The sequence below is a fragment of the Orycteropus afer genome, unplaced genomic scaffold (genome assembly GCF_000298275.1).
Source record: "Orycteropus afer afer isolate SDZICR_OR568_19922 unplaced genomic scaffold, OryAfe1.0 scaffold00044, whole genome shotgun sequence".
Lineage (NCBI taxonomy): Eukaryota > Metazoa > Chordata > Mammalia > Tubulidentata > Orycteropodidae > Orycteropus > Orycteropus afer.
In genome coordinates this window covers 12,187,699-12,207,104 of record NW_006921631.1, presented here as the reverse complement: position 1 = coordinate 12,207,104, position 19,406 = coordinate 12,187,699, and positions in this window count along the sequence as shown.

The following is a 19,406-nucleotide window of genomic DNA, read 5'->3' as shown; positions in this document are numbered from 1 at the left end:
TGAACTACTTACCTTTTGGTTAGCAGCCCAATACTTTAACCACTATGCCACCTGAGCTCCTTTTCAATAATTGAAAAAGTAAATTAGTGGTATTATTCATGCAATGGAACATTATACAGTAACGAGAGCATATAAAAAATACTGCTGTATGTAAGAAGGATGAACTTCACAAATATGAAGCTGATTATGTATTTTTTCTTGAACAGGGTGGTGGTTACAAGAATGTGTTTAAGTTTGTCAAAATTCATCCAGCTGGTCATTTGTAACTTGTGAACTTTTCAATATATATATTGTAGTTCATTAAAAAGTTTAATTTCAAAATATTATATTTAGGTCAGTGATAGGATAATATCCATATGCCTACAAAGAAGACCCATTAATATGACTATTATTCAAATTTATGCACCAACCACCAAAGCCAAAGATGAGGAAACTGAAGATTTTTATCAACTCTTGCAGTCTGAAATTGACCGAACATGCAATCAGGATGTGTTAATTATCACTGGTGACAGGAATGCAAAATTTGGAAACAGAGAAGAATAACCGATGGTTGGAAAATTTGGCCTTGGTGACAGAAATAATGCTGGAACTCACATGGTAGAATTTTGCAAGACCAACGACTTGTTCCTTGCAAACACCTTTTTTCAACAACATAAATGGTGTTTGTACACGTGGTCTTCACCAGATGGAACACACAAGAATCAGATTGACTACATCTGTGGCAAGAGGTGGTGAAAAAGCTCAATATCTTCAGCCAAAACCAGGCCAGGAGGTGATTGTGGAACAGACCATCAACTGCTCATATGCAAGTTCAACTTGAAGTTACAGACAATTAAAACAAGTTCAAGAGAATCAAAATATGATCTTGAATATATCCCTCCTGAATTTAGAGATCATCTAAGGAATAGGTTTGATGCATTGAACACCAACGACCGAAAACCAGAAGAATTGTGGGAGGATATCAAGAACATTATTCATGAAGAAAGCAAGAGGTCACTAAAAATATGAGAAAAGAAGAGAAGACCAAAATGGATGACAGAAGAGACTCTGAAACTTGCCCTTGAGCAGAGAGTAGCTAAAGCCAATGGAAGAAATTACAAGATAAAAGAGTTGAACAGAAGATTTCAAAGAGCAGCTCGAGCAGACAAAACCAATTACTATAATGAAATGTGCAAAGACCTGGAGTTGGAAAACCAAAAGGGAAGAACTCGCTCAGCATTTCTCAAGCTGAAAGAATTGAAGAAAAAATTTAAGCCTCGAGTTGCAATATTGAGATATTCTATGGGCAAAATATTGAATGATGCAGGAAACATCAAGAGAAGATGGCAGGAATATACAGAATCACTGGACCAAAAAGAACTGGTTGATCTTCATCTATTTCAAGAAGTGGCATACAATTTAGAACCAATGGTACTGAAGGAGGAAGTCAAAGCTGCAATGAAAGAATTGGCAAAGAACAAGGCTCCAGGAATTGATGGAATACCCATTAAGATATTCCAACAAATGGATGCCCCATTGGAGGCACTCACTCGGTTATGCCAAGAGATTTGGAAGACAGCTACCTGCCAACTGACTGGAAGAGATCCATATTTGTACCCATTCCAAAGAAAGGTGAATCCACAGATTGTGGAAATTATAGAACAATATCATTAATATCGCACACAAGTAAAATCTTACTGAAAATAATTCAAAAACGTTTGTAGCAGTATGTTGACAGAGAACTTCCAGAGGTGCAAGCTGGATTCAGAAGAGGACGTGGAACAAGGGACATCATAGCTGTTGTCAGATGGATCTTGGCTCAAGGCAAGGAATACCAGAAAGATGTTCACTTGAGTTTTATTGACTATGCAAAGGCATTTGATTGTGTGGCTCATGACAAATTATGTATAACATTGAGAAGAATGGGAATTCCCATACACTTGATTGTGCTCATGAGGAAAATGTACCTTGACCAGGAGGCTGTTGTTCAAATGGAACAAGGTGACAATACATGGTTTAAAATCAAGAAGAGAGTGTGTCAGGGTTCTATCCTTTCCCCATACTTATTCAATCTATGTGCTGAGCAAATAATCCAAGAAGTTAGACTATATGAAGAAAAACGTGACATCAGGATTGGAGGAAGAATCATTAACAACCTGAGATACGCAGATGACACAACTTTGCTTGCTGAAAGTGAGGATGACTTGAGGCACTTACTGATGAAGGTTGAAGAATACAGTATGCAATATGGATTACGTCTCAATATAAAGAAAACAAAAATCGTCACAACTGGACCAATGAGCAGCATCACAATAAATGGAGAGAAGATTGAGGCTGTCAAAGAATTCACGTTGCTTGGTTCTACAATTGATGCCAATGGAAGCAGCAGTCAAGACATTAGACGATGTATAGCATTGGGAAAATTAGCCATGAAGGAACTGTTTCAAGTGTTGAGGATCAAGGATGTCTCCTTGGGGACTAAGGTGCGCCTGACACAGGCTGTGATATTTGCAATCACCTCGTATGCATGTGAGAGCTGGACAATGAATAAAGAAGACAGAAGAAGAGTTGATGCTTTTGAGTTGTGGTGCTGATGAAGAATGCTGAAAGTACCGTGGACTGCTAAAAGAACTAACAGATCTGTCCTGGAGGAAGTGCACCTAAAATGCTCCTTGGAAGCAGGAATGGCCAGACTTCGTCTCATCTATTTTGGTCATGTTGTCAGAGGGGACCGTTCCCTGGAGAAGGATGTCATGCTTGGTAGGGTGGAGGGTTGACAAAAGAGGGGGAGGCCTTCAACGAGATGGATTCTCACAGTGGCTGCGATGATGGGCTCAGGTATAGCAGGAATCGTGGAGCTGGCACGGGATTGGGCAGTGTTTCATTCTGCTGTGCATGGGGTTGCTATGAGTCAGAAATGACTTGACGGCACCTAAGTACAACAATATTTAGGTTTATAAAATTTATAAGAATTTATAAAGAAGCCTATAAAATATGTAGGGAATAGTAAAATAACTCATATATTCATTGAGTTTATTTTAGTGAGGTCCCTCCAGATGTTTGTTACGTGTTTTTCCCCAAAAGGGGGAAAAAATTTCCCCTTTGTTTTCCACTAACTTGTTTACCTGGAGAATTCCCTCATAAGGAAAATATTTAACAAAATAGAACTTCTAGGAGTTATCTAATACTACCTTCTCCAGATGCAAGTGGCTTACTTAACTATTCCATATGATAAAACATTTAACTTGTTTTTATTTCCATTATTTTAAATGCTTCCCTGAATACTTTTACAAAAATTCTATTTGAATTTCTAATTAATCTCAGAAATAATTCCTAGAAATGGCATCATTTGATCACAGGTTATGAATATTTTGAGCCTCTATAAAATGGCAAATTGCTAAGCCAATAGACTGTACAAAATTAACTCCCACAAGTGACACAGAATTTCCATTATAGTCTCACTAGCTCTGATTCATTTCCTACTGAGATAGGTGTTAATGTTTTATAAAGATTTTTTATATAATAAGATATATGCTTGGCCAAATATATTGCAAATTTTTTCCCCATTCGGCAACTGACACTATTTGGGGAAATAGAAAAGTTTATATGTTTATGTAGTTGAAATTATTTCCTTTGAGTTTTCTTTTGTTGAATTTATGCTTAGCAAAGTCCGTGCCCACTCAAATCAGTTCAGTGTAGATGTATGTTTTCTTCTATTTTTTTTTTTTTTTTTGCACTTAATTTTCAAATCTCTCTGGACGTTTTAGTGACAAAAGAAAAGGAATCTTCATCCCATAGTGGTCTTGCTCCCTTGCATGGCTGACAGCCATCTTTTTTCTCTCTCTGAAACACAGCTCGAATCTTTCATCACCGGATCTGGTCCAAAAAACAAAGAAAGAGAAAAGAAACTCAAACTTGTTGCCATTGAGTTTATTCTGACTCACAGGGACCCTGTAGGACAAAATAGAACTGCTCCATAGAGTTTCCAAGTCTGTAAACCTTTATGAAAGCAGATTGCCTCATCTTTCTCCTGCAGAGCAGCTGGTAGGTTGGAACTGTGAATTTTTTCAGATTAACAGTTGAGCGCTTAACCACTGTGCCACCAGGGCTCCTTAAAATACAGGACACTTAGTTAAATTTAAATTTCTGACAAATAATGAATAATTTTTTTAGTGTAAATATTTTCTTAATATTTCACAGGAATGTTAACAGAAATACTTTTTGTGTATCTGAAACTCAAATTTAACTGGGTTTTCCATATTTTTGTTTGCTAAATATGGCAACCTTAATATGGAAGTGTGTTATAACAGGGTAATTCCTGGATGGAACAGGCAGTTTGAGATCTGCTGCTAACCAAAACAGTTGGCAGTTTGAACTCATCCAGCAGCTCTGTGAGAAAAGGCCTGGGGTTCTGTTTCCCTAAAGATTACAGCCAACAGAACTCTATGGAGTAGTTGTACTCTGTAGTACATGGGGTCACCAGGGATCAGGGGCTGACTCTATGACATCTAACAAGGCACTATTTACCAATAAAAGTCATTGGTAAGGTGAAGGTAAAGAAAATAAAGGAGGCAAGCAGCCCGTTTTACTGTTTGCTTCCACATAAAGTTATGGTGGTCCTCAATAATATCCAGGAGCTCTGGTGGCATAGTGCCTAAGGCATTTGACTGCTAACCAGAAGGCTTGTGGTTCAAGTCCATTAGCCACTCCTCAGAAGAAAGTTTGGACAATCTACTTCCATAGAAGCCCAAGGAGGGGTCGCTATGAGTTGCAATCAAATCCAGGACAGTGAGTTTGTATTTGGTTTTAAATAATATCCATCCCAATTAGTAGGAAAAAGGTCAGGATTGATAATGGATGATTTCATTGGTAAAACAACTTCTTACTACTCCAAATGATGTATGGTATCAGTTTACTAAGTCTCTCCACAACTAATTTCCTACCCCTTATAAGCTTAAGCTCTTCTGTGGGAATGAAGGGCTACCATAAAAATGGTAAGAGCTGAGGAAGTAAGGGAGAGAGAAGGAATTAAGTTGTCTTTTTCCAAAGTTCTCTGCTGAATCTGATCTTGTGTTATTCTCTTGCTGGTAGTGACAGCTGTGCTGCCCAAGGCGATGCTGATTCATTCTCAAATTAAAACAATAAAATTTACTAACAACTCCAAATCCTCAAGCTAAGAGATCTATAAACTGTTTTCTCTTCCTAAACTCCCTGAAATTACTTCTCCATCTCCTTTTCCTTCTTAACTACAGAATTTAAGTACTCTTCTGAAATCTGAGAACTCTTATTTCTTCTCCCAGTTGGCTTTTAGCCTTGGTCTTGCTCAGTTTTTATTTCTTTTCCTTGTTCAAACTGCCTGGTGTAATGAAAAGAGAAGAGGCTGGAATCAAGTAGACACAGGTTTTGAACTTGTTCCCCCACTTACCAGCAGTCAGGGCCCCTCCCACAGTCTCAATTTTCACATCCATACAAACAAGTATTGTAATCCTACTGCAGAAGTTGTCTGGCAGTGTGTTAATAAAACACAAAAAGGGTTCATTCCACCTATTTCAGGACTGGGATATAGTTCTCCATTTTTAAAAAACTACTATGCAAAGTCTGCTTCAAGAACAGAGGAGAAATATCTGTACTCTCAGATCCTTTGCATTTGAGTCAGAGAGACAAATCAGAATGAACAAAAAGCCTTGTTGTTGTTGTTATGTGCTGTTGAGTCAGATTTGACTCATAGTGAACTCTCCTTGGGTTTCTGAGGTGGTCTTGCTACGGAAGTAGATTGCCCAACCTTCCTTCTGAGGAGTGGCTGGTGGATTTGAACCATCAGCCTTCTGGTTAGGAGTCAAGTGCCTTAGAAATTATGTTACCAGAGCTCCTTGTCACTGTGTTGTTAGGTGCCGCCGAGTCATTTCTGACTCATAATGACCCCATGAACAGCAGAACAAAACACCCCCAAACTGCACCAGCTCCATGATACCTGCTATACTTGAGCCCATTGTCGCAGCCACCCTGTCAATCCATCTTGTGGAAGGCCTCCCCTCTTTCACCGTCCCTCCACCTCACCAAGAATGACATCCTTCTCCAGGGAATGGTCCCCTCTGACAACATGACCAAAGTAGGTGAGACAAAGTCTGGCCATTCTTTCTTCCAAGGAGCATTCTGGCTGCACTTCCTCCAGGACAGATCTGTTAGTTCTTTCAGCAGTCCATGGTACTTTCAGCATTCTTCACCAGCACCACAACTCAAAAGCATCAACTCTTCTTCTGTCTTCCGTATTCATTGTCCAGCCCTCACATGCATACGAGGCGATTGCAAATATTGGGAGCTCTGGTAGCATAGTGGCTAAAGCACTTGACTGCTAACCAGAAGGCTGGCGGTTCAAACCCACCAGCCACTCCTCGGAAGGAAGATTGGGCAATCCTACTTCCGTAGTGATACTGCCTCGGAAACCCAAGGAGGGGTCGCTATGAGTCGGGGCCTACTCGACGGCAAATAACAACAACAACAACAACATGTCAGGCGCACCTTAGTCCTCAAGGAGACATCCTTGCTCCTCAGCACTTGAAAGAGTTCCTCAGCAGCCCACCTGCCCAGTGCTACACGTGGTCTAATGTCCTGACTGCTGCTTCCATTGGCGACAATTGTAGAACCAAGCAATATGAATTCTTTGACAACCTCAATCTTCTCTCTATTTATTGTGATGCTGCTTATTGGTCCAGTTGTGAGGATTTTTGTCTTCTTTATATTGAGATGTAATCCATACTGCAGACTGTGTTCCTCAATCTTCATCAGTAAGTGCCTCAAGTCATCCTCACTTTTAACAAGAAAAGCTGTATCATCAGCATATCTCAGGTTGTTAATGATTCTTCCTCCAATCCTGATGCCACGTTTTTCTTCATATAGTCCAGCTTCTCGGATTATTTGCTCAGCATATAGATTGAATAAGTATGGGGAAAGCATACAACCCTGATGCACTCCCTTCCTGATTTTAAACTGCGCAGTGTCCCCTTGATCCGTTCGAACAACAGCCTCCTGGTCAAGGTACAGGTTCCTCATGAGTACAATCAAAGTGTTTGGGAATTCCCATTCTTCTCAATGTTATCCATAATTTGTCATGATCCACACAATCAAATGCCTTTGCATAGTCAATAAAGCACAAGTAAACCTTAGTAGCCAAAATACAGATGCATGCAGATTTAGACCTGTGCTTTCCTGAAGTTGATTTTAATGATGCTTTAGATCTCTCCAGAGACATTCTTCTAAAAGTTGCCTTTTGAAGCCTCAAAGAACTCTACTAAGATAATGTGTATTGTGTTTATATTAGTATTTTCTTCAGCCACCTTACTAAGTAAGCAGAGCAGATATTATTACCCTTGCTTAACAAGTGAGATGGTGAAGATTGCAGAGAATAAATGTAAAAGGGAAAGCAATTAGGAAGTGGCCCAATAGAACTAACCTCTGCTCTGTCTTTCCCTGTTCCCATGATCAGTTGGGGATCAGATCTTTGTGATCCATAACGTTTTCATTTGGCTGATTTTTGGATATAGGTTGCCACACCTTTCTTAATATGGTAGTTCCACTAAATTCTGTTCAGCACCCTAGCAACACATAAGCAAGATTCTCCTAACACACAGGTGGTGGCTGTGTACGAATTGCATTGGCCAGGAATCAAACCCAAGTCTCCTGCATGGAAGGCAAGAAGTCTACCCCTGAACCACTAATACCTCACATGATAATGTTATCCTCTGGTTAAGTAACAAATATGATTCCATATTTAGATAAAATAATGGAAACTCTCCATTCTCTCTTATAAAAAAAAACCCAACCCACTGCTGTCGAGTCAGATCCGACTCATAGCGACCCCTCCTTGGTTTTCCAAGTTTAAAAGAGCAGGGTTACGTAATTGAAAAATAATGATAGACTGAAATTTAAGAAAATTTATTTCTACTCTCAGTATTGCTACAGCAAATTTTGGACAAGTCATCTAAACCCTATCAGTGTCTATCTTTTTTTTAATCTGAAAAAAACTAAGCAGCATATTTTTGAAGATCTTAAAGGAGCACCCAAGCATCCATCCACCCTACCACTACTTTAATGACTGGATAAAAGCCAAACAAAACATTTCAGTCTCCACTTTGAGAAATATCTTCCATTTTCAGAGTTTCCTATCCTCAAAATCAGTATCAGTCAGTTTATGTCATCTCCAAAAGATTTTACTGAGGTAGAGCTAATTACAAATGTACAAATATGTGCTTAAGGAGACAAAGACAAAATAATATTTCTTTGTAAGAGAATGCAGGTTGGGAATTGAACTCAGGATTTTGATATACACTCATTATTCTACCCCTCATTCACAGGTAGAATTGTTCAATGGATATTTTCTGAGACTCTACTAAGAGTCAGACACTAGAGATGAAACAAAATCAAATTCTAAACCATCTATCAGAATTATTGTACTCCTTCATGGAGCACAGTCTTACAGTGAAGACGATCGTTAAATAACACAGAACATTATCAACTGCTACTGAAAGTTCAAGAAAAATGATGCTTGTAAAACTTTACATGGAGAATTTCCTAAAGAATAGGGTGTCTATCTTAACTCAAGAAAAAAGCAAAAGCCACATTTAATATGTTTAAATTTAAATACATAATATGACTGGACCTAAAAAATAGTTACTTTCCTAATTATTACTAAGTTTACCTGAATAAGCACAATACATTTGTTTAGCCAAAATTATTATTACCTCTCACATGAACACACACATTTACCCAGTATACATTTTTAGAATTATGATAAATATTTGTCTCCCCCCACACAACTCCAGCCAAAATCTTAAACTATTCTTATGTTTGAGGAGTTTGCTACATTTGATTTCTGCCTGTCCAAGACAATTTTCCCAGCATTCTTTGCAACTAAAGTGCAAGAATATGATCAGGCTGCCAGTTCTCAGAAGCATCAGTTGGAAATTCTGATTGAGAAGGGACCCATAGAAGGAAGAAGGAATGAGACCAGGTGGAATACAATTTCTAGTGAAAGTAGTGGTGGAAACATCAAGCTTTGGGACATCATTGATAACAAAGTCAAGTTTGGGACATACTAGTCATGGGATAGGCAACAGTAATATCCATAGGAACCAGTGGTTATCTCATTAGACTAGCTGTACCACAATGATTTGCAGGTATTTTTCTTGCAACATAGGGTCAAGCCTGCTTGATAAACCTTCTAACCTTTCTCATCAACTTGCTCATATCCTTTCAATAAATTCTTTTTCTGATTAATCAACCAATATTTGCTCCATTGCTCACAGTTAAGAACCCTTGATCCATACAGGTGTCAATAACCTATGACAATAAATGCCTATTGCTGATGTGAGAGATGGAAAACTTCAGCAAAGAGTAAACCTCTTTCTGTTTCAAAAAGAAGGAAGCCAAGGGGAGAAACACCAAAAGAGAATTAGTCCTAGTTTTCTGTAAGATTAGGTGTTCCTGAGCGATTCCTGAGTGACACAAAAGGTTAAGTGCTCAGCAGCTAACTGAAAGATTGGAGGTTAGACTCCACCCAAAGCATCTTGAAAGAAAAGTCTAGTGATCTGTGTCCAAAGTGTTAGCCATTGAAAACCCTATGGATCACAGTTTGACTCTCACACATATAAGGTCACCATGAGTCAGAATCAACTAGATGGTAATTGGCTTGGTATTTTTATTTTGTTTTATTCTGTTTTGTTTTACTGTGGTTGCTACCTACTTCTCAGTTGAAAAGTACCCTAGACCCAAGCTAATGCTTATAAATTGAAGGCTTTTCATAGGCAAAGAAAGTCCACCAGTGGTCCAGGAAGGGACACAGACATCCCTTATACATAACTATATTCATCCCAAGGGAAAATGCATAGACTGTAAGAGTTCCTGACTGTGGAACAGGTGCCTGAGATTGAGTGAACAATCTTGAATCATGTGTGTGTGATTTGGAAGAACTATTATATTTCATTTATCTAGGCCGGTAGATGTTGAAATATAGTGTGCATGAGAATTGTTGGAAAACTTATTAAAACACAGTTTCATGGGCTATACCTCCTGAGACTCTGATGTAGGTCTGGGGTGGGATCTACAATTCTGTATTTCCAACAAGTTCTCAGGTGATGATACTGTCAGTCTGGGTAGAAAGTTTCTAAAAAAAACAATTAACAAAAAATCTAACCTGTTGGCATTGATTCAGTTCCAATGAATAGTGACCCTATAGGACAGAGAAGAACTGACCCTATAGGGTTTCCAAGACTGAAATCTTAATGGAAGCAGACTGCCTCATCTTTTTCCCATAGAATGGCTGGTGGTTCTGATGGCTGGCTCTTTTCAAAATTATTGTTAGAAACCCAACACCTAACTACTGAACCCTAGGGCTCCTTACCAACTTAAAAGTTATCTGAAACAAATGCTCATTAGATTTAAGAACAAGTTAAATTGGTGACTTTAATGAAACATTTTCAATGGAGTGGTCAGGGAAAAAGCCAGACTGCAGTCATCTGAGAAACAAAAGCAAGTTAAGAAAATGGGGGCAGCAAGTGAACCTCAAAAAATGCAAGAGAAATGGTATATAAAATGGGAAAAACACTTAAAAGCTTTTGGGTAAGAGCCAAAAAAGGAGAGATTGAAATAATTGGAAAGAGAAGTTCATACTGGTCAATGAACACATTTCCCAGGATGGCTAAAGAGAATGAGACACATGGCACAGGTCAGGGATTTTTCTTTAACAAGTAGCCATCTCTTCCACACAAAAAAATGAGAAAGGGGTAAGAGTGTGAATGTGTGTGTGTGTGTGTGTGTGTGTCGGAGGGTATGTTTAGATAGTAAATTTGGTGGCAGGGAGTGTAAGAGTTCTTGTATGCTTATGAGGAAACCCAACTCACTGCCATCAAGTCTGATCCAACTCATAGCGACCCCTCCCTGGGTTTCTGAGGTGGTATCACTACGGAAGTAAATTGTCCAATATTCTTTCCAAAGAGTGGCTGGTGGACTTGAACCACCAGCCCTCTGGTTAGCAGTGCCTTAGGCACAACACCACAAAAGTGAGGGAAGATATTTTTTTTTTCCTGGAAATTAAAAATTTACTCAAATGTCCACTAAAATAATGTATAGCACAATTAATACAGTTCAAATCATGGTCACCAAGAAAACAAACATTTTTATAAAACCACAGATTAATGACTGATAGGTTTCTATCCTGTGTAGGCAACAGGTTTGTTTCTAAAGATAAGGCTGAGTATGTTTTGAAAAACAGAGGAAATCCCTCACTCCTGTGACAACTTCCTAATCCTTATCCACAATTTTCTTTCTTTCTTTTCTTTTTCTTTTTTAATTGTGATTTGGGTGAAAATCTACAGAGCCAATTCACCTCCCATAAAGCAGTTCACACACACCTTGTCTCATGACATTGACCACAATTTACCCCAACTCAACAGCTCCCCTCCCACTTCCTCCCAATAGCTACCTCTTCCCTGTGTCCATCCCTCCGTGCACTCCTGCCCCCTGAGCTGTCTCTCTGTGCATAAACAGCCCTTCTTTCTCCCATGATTATTCTCTCTAAGGAATGTACCCACCTCAGGTAAATGAAGGGAACACATTTAAGGCTGAAATATTTCAAAAGTAGGGAGAAGATTAGAAACATAGTAAACCAAACCATTTGCCATTGAGCTGAGTTTGACTCATGGAGATCTCATGTGTGTCAGAACACAATGGTGATCCATAGAGTTTTCAATGGCTGATTTTTTTTTCTTTTTTTTTTCAGAAGTATATCAACAGGTATTTCATCTAAATGTACTTGAACCTTCAACTCTTGGTTAGCAGCCAAGGGCAGTAACCATTTGTACCACCCAGGGACTCCCGTGGACAATAAAGGATAATTGAAAAGAAAAAAAAAAAAAAAAGATCACAGAGCTGTACTAGAAATTCTGGACTTTGCAGAAAGTCCAGGGTGCCTCCAGCTTTTTAGTATATTTTTTCTTGAGTTGCACATAGCAACCCAAATTAATTTCATCTATCAAATAGACGAGAAGAATTTATTTATTAAAGGTCTGATTTTTGTACACTTGTTAAAGTAAGAAGCAGAGAGAGTCTTCCATCTTAATGATATGTCCTGTATCGAAGACAAACGTCAAAATTTTAACTGTTTACCACTTGCAAACTATTTAGATAATAGTGGGGAAAGACATTGATTAGCAAGGAAAAACTATATAAAATACTACTTTGGACTATATTAAGCAAAACTTCAGTCTGCATTTTAAATTCCTTTGTAAGAAACAACTATTAGAAGAATAATGAAACAAGTTATTTCCTATATTTACAACACATATTCATTATTCTCAGTCTCTTGGAAAGAGCAGCCTATACAAATGATTTTAAGTGCTTTTTCATTAGTATAAATAAAGTGTTAAGTAGTTTGAGGTGTTGCTGTAAATACTGTAGGCTAAGTACTTTCAGTAATCCTTTTCTTGAATGATGGTAGCACTTAATAGGACATTTCAGTACTTGTTCTTGATAATGAATAACATAGCCCAAAGAAGTAAAACCTCCTTTCTTGGGAAGTACATGACAGTCACAGTTGGAAGGTTTGATCTTCAGGTGTGTCTACCCTCCCCATTTGATGCTCACAGGGTCAATGTATTTTACAAGGAGGAAGGCTTTTGTTTTGTTTTTCTTTTTCTTATTTTCACAACCCTTCTACTTGTGTCCCACTTTCAGTGAACACTACTTTAAGGTCTTTTTTTCCTACTCTACCAGCCCCACAGAGAATGAATTCTAGAACTTTATCAAGGCTTGCAAAATCCTTCATGGTCTGGTCCCATCTACTCATTCTTTGCCTCCTCATTGTTGTTAGTTGTCCTTGAAATGGTCCCTGATTCCTGGCAACCCCGTACACCACAGGATCAGACACTTGTGATCCATAAGGTTTATAATGGATGGTTTTCAGAAGTAGATTGCCAGGCTCATTTTCCTAGTCCATTCAGTCTGAACTCTCCACTGAAACCTGTACAGCATCATAGCAGCATACAAAAAAAAAAACAAAAACCGAAACTCACTGCCATCAAGTCAATTTCTACTCATAGCGACCCTTCCTTGGGTTTCTGAGGCGGTATCTCTATGGAAGTAGCATCATAGCAATGTGTAAACTTTCTCTGAGCTGCACTGGCCCAAAACAGAACCCAAGTCTCTCACATGGAAGGTGTAAATTCTATCACTCTACCACCAGGACCCCACTTCCCCTCATTAACTGGATTAACTCATTAACTAGATTGTTGTTGTTGTTGTTATTTGCCGTCGAGTCGGCCCCGACTCATGGCGACCCCTCTTTGGGTTTCCGAGGCAGTATCACTACGGAAGTGTGATTGCCCAACCTTCCTTCCGAGGAGTGGCTGGTGGATTTGAACCGCCAGCCTTCTGGTTAGCAGTCAAGTGCCTTAGCCACTATGCTACCAGAGCTCCCATTAACTAGATTAATACTGCATAAATCTCTTCATTGTTTCTCTAGAAAGATTCCCTCTCCTATGTCTAAGCACTTGTATTTTGTGAGCCATCTGTCTAGAAAATTCTTTCCTCATGTATTCATGTGGCTCACTCCTTCAGTTCATTTGGTTCTCACTTCAAAAATCATCTTCTCAAAGCTAACTTCCTTGATCACACTACCCGAAATAGCAGCTCACATCACTCTTCCCCTTACTCTGTGCAATAGAGCTTTACTATTTGCAAAAATTTATCTTTTCTTTTTCTTTAGTAATAGAATTAGAGCTGCCCAGCTACACTATACTCTGGACACCCTATAGTTAGTGACCTTTAACTAACTTCTCCCAAATGGAATATAAATGGAAGTGATGCGTGCTACTTCCAGGCCAGCTCCATAAGGCCCTGGCAATGCCTTCTTCTAGCTCTCTTTCCTCCTCCTACAGTTTTAGGCCCAAGGGCCATTCAATCTCAACCATGCAGATAACAACAAGGCCATAGAGGATTATGAAGCAGCACAATGGAAGAAATTGAAACTCCTGAATGGCTATGTGGAACACAGTTTGTTGTCCACAAAACAAACCTGCAACACTCACCTCAGACTATTAAGTGAGAGAGATACAAATTTCCTTTTAAGCCTCTGAATTTATATTGGTTTTCATTATTATAGCAACTTAGTTTTACCGTAATTAATACACTATGCTACAGTTCTCAAAATGTAAGTATTTCTTACTCCTTGACATTGTCTGACATATGGTCTTATTATACCAAAAACCAAACTGACTGCTGTCGAGCACCCCTCTTTGGGTTTCCGAGGTGGTATCTCTATGGAAGTAGATTGCCCAAACTTCCTGTCAAGGAGAGGCTAGTGGGTTTGAAACTCCAGGCTTCTGGTCAGCAGTCTAACCTTAGGCATTATTTATGTGTGCTTATTTTATGTCTTCTTCACTAGAATTTTGTTCCATAAAGGAAGAGACTTTGTCTTGTTCCCTGTAGTATCTGAGAATGTGAAATAATAATTAGCACACATAAGGCACTCAGAACACCTTGGTTAGTGAGTGATGAACACATGAATGGATGTTGACTGAATTATAACTCCAACTGGATTTCTGCTTCCAGATCTGTCCATTGCTTTGTTCTGCCCCCTCTTTATCACCTGCACTCCCACATATTCCCCCTCAGTGTGTGTATATGAACTATACAGATGCCTAGACTGAGTCAGCACAAAGTCTGGGTTTGGTTGCTAGCAACACTTCTCTTGTCCCTAAGCAGTGTTATAGCCTCCTCCTGTGAGTGCAGCTGAATGCTACAGACATGCAGTTCAGTAACTTGGCTTTCAGGGTGTGTTTACCTCTGTCAGGTACCTTTACACTAAAGGCCATTTCAGAAAATAGACAGGTTGGCAAAGCAAAAGGAATTGAGCCCTGCAAAGAACTCATCTCTAAGATTAAATCTTTGAAGATCCTCAGATAGCCATTATTATCCTGGCTTCCTTCCAACTGAGAGAGTCAGCAAAATGATCAGTGTCTTATCTCCCAGGTAAAGGAGGATACTCAGAGCCCATTTCTTTTGAGTGTATAAAATAAAAAATTCTACTGAGTGGTTACTTCCTGTGTTTGGCAGTTTTAAGATAGACAGTACTTTTCTGAAACAGAGGGAGAGCTGGCAACAGCAAGTTTTCACATGTTAAATAGCTCATCAGCTCCTCCTGGCATGATTGTTAAATGGATTTAAGTGCTGCATTTTTTTTTTTAAATATACTTCACGGAATTGTTGATTAAATATACATTGTGTTTCATTTCTAGCCCAACGTTCCAACTTATTTGAAGCTAATGTGAACAAATAGACAAGAAATGTTGAAGAGATTCCTTTACAATGTCATCTCTTGATTGATTGATTTGATAAGTTAGACAGTTTCAACAACAAAAATAAATAAACTAAAAAATTAATTGCCTTTTGACTTACATTAAATCATGAAATAATCTTTTTTTGTAGTCAAAGTTGGACTATTTTTTGGAAAGGAAGATTTGGGTTTCATATTTTCTGTATTCTAATCAGAGTTTTAGTACGTGCTGTGTGTGCAATGTATCCTCAACAAATACTTGATTAAAATGATTAGAATTAGAAATTATTTTGTTGTCACAACATATAAAACCTCCAAGAATCTCTTGAACTATATCTATTCAGATTTTATTCAACCAAAAGTTTTAGTACTGATCCACAGACTGAGGAATGATTCAAATTGAATTAGGCTGCTTTGAAAAGTATCATACTACAGACACATTTATTTTCAATTTCATTGAAATTGAAAGACGACATTTTTTCAGAAATTTAAAATATATCTTTCCATATAACAATGTAGTTTACTTCTTTAAGATACTGATGAATTCTTCTAATACCTCTATGAACTCAAATCCACAGGACTACTGTTCCAGGCTCTGTACTTCAGGGTCACCACTCCAGTACTTTGAAACACCTTCCCTCAATTTTTGAAGTCATCTTCCAATGCCTGAGACCAGCGAGGGCCATCAGCACAATCTATGCAGGGTGCTCCAAACCTAGACTGAAACCTCAGTGCTCTGGTCCTCGTTTTTTCAGTTTGGGTCACCTTCTGATTCTTTGCATCCCATGTGGAGTTAACCAGATGCCCCCAAGGAGCTCCAGCCTTTGTGTCTGTTGGGACTGGTTCCAAGAGAATAACCTAATAAGTGGATCACTTTGTCTGGCTGAAGAGGCCTCCCCCCCCCCATATTGTGCAAGAGATTTGGCTTTTAAAATGGTGTTGACACACTGATTTTGTTTGACACTCACTCACATTGGAAATAGGGTGATTTTCAGGGATTTGAGCTACCAAATTGCCATCACTGACCCTCAGTATTTAGCTGAATGTGTGGCCCCATGTATTAGTTTTGGCCCCTTTGTGTTCCAAGAATGGTATTGTTCTTAGTCTATATATCCAGGGGGAAATGAAGGTAGTGATAGACATCTTTTACCCTTTATGTCCTCTACTGCTGACATCTGTTCCCTCTGCAGTCTCTTGACTACATCTTGGACTATAGGTGGCTGTGAGTATTATCATTTGATGGGTTTCAAGACTGATCCATAATGTCAATAGGCCCTTCTAGTCAATGTCCTATCTTGCCCTGAACCAATGTAGTAACTCTCCTGGGTCAATCTTAAGCCATGCTGGATATATCAGTTTCCTAAGAATTTTATAACAAATTACCAAAAACCTGGTGGAATAAAACAATTTAAATTTATTTTATCACAGTTCTGAAGATCAGAGGTCCAAAATCTGCTTCACTGGACCCAAATCCAAGTATTGACAGGGCTCTGCTCCCTCCACAGTCTCTAGGGGAGGTTCTGTTTCTTGTGTCTTCTAGCTTCTGGGGGCAATCATCATTACTGAACTTGTGACCACATTACCCAGTCACTGCCTTTGTGGTCCCATTGTTTCCTCATCTTCTGTGAAATGCCCCTCTGCTTCCCTCTTATGATACTTACAAGGATATATATAGGGCCCATCTTGATAATCCTGGATAGTCTCCCAATACTTAGATCCTTAATTTAATCATGTTTACAAAGTTGGTGTTTGTTTGTTTTTTGCCATATAAAATAGCATTCACAGATTCCAGGGATTAGGACCTGGATATCTTTGGAGGACTTTATTCAGCTTATCAAATTGGACAATGGAAGGACATTCCATGGGCAAATATGACTACTCTTCCTGGTCTCCTCAAACATCCTCCCCATTGCTGGAGGTATGTGGAAGGCAGAGATGCAGTTAACATTGAAAGAAATCACATTCTAAGAATGGAATGATTTCAGCATAAATAGTTCAGGAGAACACATGGTTGTGCCTGTTGATACTGTATAATTCTGAATGACACATTTATCAAACTATTGTTCACATTGTCCTGCATCTCTTGAATACAATTTGCATTTGCAGTCATCATCAATAAGTAAGAGCCACTGAAGATATTATTAAATGGTGGCAAAATGGATGATCAGCATCATGAGTTATGGGGTAACTAACATTAATTAATGGTATTAAAAAATGCACAGACAAGGAAACCTATATTTTTTCATTAAAATAACTTTTCAAAGATTCGTATCTCCTACCTTTTTCACATGGTGGAAGATATGAAATTAGTTAGGGACTGCATATTTGAAAATACAGAATGCAAAGACATGATTATGAGATACTAACAGGAAGATAATGGCACCTGGACTACATGAAGAATCATTGCATGCACTGATTAAACAATAAACAACAAAAAAATACTTATTTTCTACTTGTTATCCTGAAAATGCATCAATAAATCCCTGCACCTTACATGAAGGCATGAATTTCATAATATACTTTTTAGTCATTATTCATAGAGAGAAAAACCCCACAAAAATATTTGCCTGGAGCCCTACAAACCTGAGAGGCAGCTTTGAGCTATTCTATCTATTGTGTCCATGAGGTAAAACAAAAAAGGCTAATGGAGGAAAGTCATGTATAAAGTTCTTTCTCATCTACTTTATTATTTAGCAAATAGTTATAAGCAACTGCTGATATTTGGATTCATATTAAAATTTATGGAAGTTTTGTAGACACACAATTTTTAACATTGCACTATGCTTTATCTCCCTAAATGAGTAGAAAGCTCCATGAGACTAAGAAGGAAGGGTTTTATTCCTTTTGTTGTTAGGTGCCGTTGAGTCATCTCTGATTCATAGCAACCCTATGCACTGCAGAACGAAACACCACCAGTCCCATGCCAGTTCCACAGTCCTTGTTATACTTCAGCCCATTGTCATTGTTGAGGGACTTTCCCTCTTTCATCGATCCTCCACCTTACCAAGCATGACATCCTTCTCCAGGGAGTGGTCCCTTCTGACAACATGAACAAAGTAGGTGAGATGAAGTCTGGTCATTCTCTCTTCCAAGGAGCATTCTGGCTGTACCTCCTCCAGAACAGATTTGTTAATTCTTTTAGCAGTTCATCGTACTTTCAGCATTCTTTGCCAGCACCACAACTCAAAAGCATCAACTTTTCTTCAATCTTCCTTATTCATTGTCCAGCTCTCACATGCATATGAGGTGATTGCAAATACCATGGCTTGTGCCAAGCACATCTTAGTCCTCAAGGAGACATTTTTGTTTTTCAGCACTTGAAAGAGGTCCTTTGCAGCAGATTTGTCCTGTGCTATACATTGTCTGATGTCTTGGCTGCTGCTTCCATGGTGTTGATTATAGACCAAAGCAATGTGAAGTCTTTGACAACGTCAATCTTTTCTCCATTTATCGTGATGCTGCTTATAGGTCCAGTTGTGAGGATTTTTTTTTTTTTTTAATATTGAGATGTAATCCATACAGCAGACTATTCTTCAATCTTCATCAGTAGGTGCTTCAAGGCATCCTCATTTTCAGCAGGCAAAGTTATAACATCAGTGTATCACAGGTTGTTAATGATTTGTCCTCCAATCCTGATGCCACATTCTTCTTCATATAGTTCAGCTTCTTTGATTATTTGCTCAGATTGAATAAGTATGGTGAAAGATACAACCCTGATGCACTCCCTTCTTGATTTTAAACTATGCAGTATCCCTTTGTTCTGTTTGAATGACAGCCTCCTGGCCTATGTACAGGTTCCTCATGAGCACAATTAAGTTTTCTGAAATTCCTATTTTCAATGTTACCCATAATTTGTGATCCATACAATCAAATGCTTTTACACAGTCAATAAAATGCAAGTAAACACTTTCTGGTATTCTTTACTTTGAGCCAAGATCCATCTGACATCAGCAATGATATCCCTTGTTCCACATTCTCTTCTGAATCCAGCTTACATTTCTGGAAGCTCTCTGTCAATATATTGCTGCAACCATTGTTGAATTATCTTCAGTAAGATTTTACTGGCGTGTGATATTAATGATATTGTTTGATAATTTCCACA